At 42.7% G+C, this 3,409-nt stretch overlaps 1 pseudogene; it reads right to left on the minus strand.

Annotated features, from left to right (window-relative positions):
• Positions 1 to 520: 520 nt before the first annotated feature.
• On the minus strand, positions 521 to 3,087 carry LOC130680280 (GTP:AMP phosphotransferase AK3, mitochondrial-like; annotated as a pseudogene).
• Positions 3,088 to 3,409: the final 322 nt, after the last annotated feature.

Genomic DNA, 3,409 nt, shown 5'->3' on the forward strand with positions numbered 1-3,409 from the left:
CAACCTTAAAGGTGTCTTAGTTTAAAGGCAGCAGTGAATTTGCATTCTTAAAGGGCTCCATAAATCCAGTTATATTTATCTGGAATTTTATAGATGTAGCATCTCACAAAACCATGTCCCATGTGCGAAACATGTGTCTGGCATCTGGCTACACAAAAACTTCTGGTGAGATACTTTCTCCAAAATAGAATAATGTAATTTTTTACTCTTCCTGAAAAATATGAAACCTTACCAATCACTTACTCTTGCTGAACAAGTTAGATCACTACCATTGCTCTTTTAATTTTGCTCTAAAATAATTCTTTAAAGTTTAGACTTCTCTGATATTTGTTAACTGCCCACCTATAGAAGATAGCTGGATGAAACATACTGGGCAATTTCAAAAATCTTAGTATCAGATCCATTTAGTATACCCTTGGTATCCAGAAAAAAAAGCCAAGGAAATGAAACGGATGTAATTTTCAAAGTCTCAGAACAAGGAACTTCTAAATGAAAGAAGGGATTCTGTCCCTTTTGCTAATTACAAGGATTTTTCCTCCGGAGTAAGTGACACTTTCCAGTGTATTTGTGGAACTTTGGTTTGCAGGAAGGCACGCAAATAGAGCCAGATCCTGTGGGTTTCCGTTCCGGAGAATGTTTCCAGCACCCCTTTTTTCTGGTAGTATTACAGGACCGGTTTTTTTCAGTCTTCATAAGCCTTGGGTCTCTTAGTAAGTGTCTCTGGTCTATCATCCTCACGCGGAAGGAGAGGCTCTCCAGTCAAAGTCACCCACGCCCACGGCTTTGGGAGTGTTAAAGTCGAGGTTGTGGACGCGGTGGATGAACAGTGAGGTGTTGCCGAATGACCTCAAAAGGCACATTCAGGTTCTTTACCAGGTGTATCAAATTAACTCTGTCCAGGGCTTCGGCTTGTGCAAGAGTCCTGGGGAAAACACCCAGCAGCCAGCTCTCCTGGGCGTGGTTTCTCAGCTAGTGCAGGGTCAGCCGAGTCATCATGTCGCCGGGATGGGCTTCCCCTGTCGATGAAAATCTTGGCCAGCACACCAACTTCCGTGTCCCTCGGCATTGCTGTCTCGGAGCAGGTTCCCGCTCAAGTATTTGATGATGCGCAAGGACAGTGTGCTTGCCGGAGCCCGCGGCGCCCAGGAGCGCCGCCCGCAGGAGCTGCCCCGACGCCCCCCTGGCTGCTGAGCGGCCCTCTTGGCAGGGGCGCGAGCGGTAGGGACCCCGCCAGGCCTGCGCCCTCCCGCACTCTCCGGCAGCTGCGAGGACGCGCGAGGGCAGCACCCGTGGTGGAGACTGACACATAAAAATGGACTCTGCAGAAGAGCAAATCCTTGAGTTTAAGATGAGCCACGGGAGCTCCCATGATGCAGTTCTAAAGAAGAGATTGTAGGTATGAAGGAAAAATTAAGAAACAAAGTGAAGATTTAAAAGTTCCGCCTTTCACAAGTAGAAAGTGGAGATGGTGGAGGGATGCAATATTTAAATAAAGAATACCCAAGGATTTTCCAGAATTAAAGAATGTTATGAGTCCCAGGAATAAACAATGGAACGGTCCAGAACATCTAGTAGCAAATATTGGGAAAGGTTTGAATAACTAGGTCTCTCATGCTCCTCTGGTGAGGTGTCCCCACAGCTGATTTGGAAGGCAACTTGGCAGTAGCTGTGAATTTTTTTTTTTTAATTACTTCTCCTTAACTTCCTTAGAAAAACACTCTCACTTAACAACAAGAAGGCACATAGAGGATGTTCAGCCTTATTTATAACAGCAGAAAATTAACAATCTAAATGTTGACTAATAAGAGCTAAAGGAACCTTAACCACACGATGAAATATAGTACAGCTGCTAAAGAGACAGAGACAGATTTCTACCTGCTCATGTGAAAAGATCCCTAAGACATTAAAATGTAAAAAGTTGCAGAATTATATCATTTATCTTGTTTATTTTAAAGTATGATAATGATTTATGTTTAAATACCTATTAAGTGAACTGAAAGGCAGATTGCAAGCCGTGGAAAGACATGACTTGACTTCTGATTTTAAAAGATTGTTCCATCTGTAAGAATGGAAGCAAAGGGAGATGTCAGGGAGCTGTTTCAACAAACCAGCTATTTTAACTTGAATTTCTTCAATACGAGTGTGATGGTGCATCTTTCCATTTGGTTATGGACCATTTGCACATTATTTTCATGTACAATTTTTAAACTTAGAGTTACCTTCTGATCACATCCTTGGGAAGATGCTTTAGGTTTTATTTATTGCACAAGTCATGGAGGACATCCTCAGCTTTGGGCTGGGTGGTCCAAATGCACTGGTTTCATATAGCCTCAAACCGGGCATCATACAGGTGGTGTTGCTATGAGAGGCTGCTGGACCACCAGCCCTGCATCCACTGCACTCACTATCCCTGCCCGAGCCACTCCATCTCTAAAAAGATTCATAAACTTGATTTGATGGTTGTTCTCATTCTATAAGCAAGAGAGAGATCTATTTCCAGAACAAAGAGTTTGGGACTAGAAACCTAATTTCTATATTTGTATTTTGTGGCAGCAGAGCAAAACTGCTGCTCTAATTTCTCTCTTTTTTTATTGTTTCTGCTATTTTAGGTCTTCATGAAGTTAGCCATATAATCTCTTATTGCTACTATATTCAAGAGTTACAGTGAATATGTGAGAAGATTCAAAAGGCATATGGATATTTAATAGAAATTTGACCCATATCCTCCAGCAAAGGAAAAAAATGATGTTATATTTTGTAACGGTATTTAGTATAACACTATATAACACTACGTGATTTGCATAATAAAACAGCACACTGTTACTGTCTCTAGGATACCTAATTATGCAAAGAGCAATCGCACCAAGGCTTTTGCACTCTCCTGGATAGATTTAGACTTCTGGTATATTCCGCCTTTAACTGAGGTATCTAATTTGGTACCAGACTGATCCCAGAATATCCCAGAGAGAGCAGGTCGCATCCTCTTGGCTGCAGGTGTGAGAGGGAGAGGAGGGGCTCTGAATGGCTCAGGCGCTTGTTCGCGTTGGCCTGCAGGTACGCGTCACACTCTTGAGCACTCTGATTCATTTCTGGCTCACGAGACCACCTCTCCCCTTCCTTCTTTTCTGGACTGAAGTGACAGAAGCCATTTGAGGTAAAACTTGGTCTTCATAGCATCTGATAGATCTTCGACCACATACATCAAGAGAGCAGCCGAGTAATCTCATGGAATACATTTGACCCCCTTTGGCAAAGAACATCTAATGCCAGCCAAATATGATTGTGGAAGTTGATTTAAACTTTCTGGACACTTTTCATAGTAACAGAAGTCAAATGGCAGGGCAGTAAAAGAAAAACAGCAGGGCCTGCTCAGATTAAGCCTGGCTTTGCAGTACTAATCATTTTGAGG

Source organism: Manis pentadactyla, chromosome 13 (genome assembly GCF_030020395.1).
Source record: "Manis pentadactyla isolate mManPen7 chromosome 13, mManPen7.hap1, whole genome shotgun sequence".
NCBI classification, from domain to species: domain Eukaryota; kingdom Metazoa; phylum Chordata; class Mammalia; order Pholidota; family Manidae; genus Manis; species Manis pentadactyla.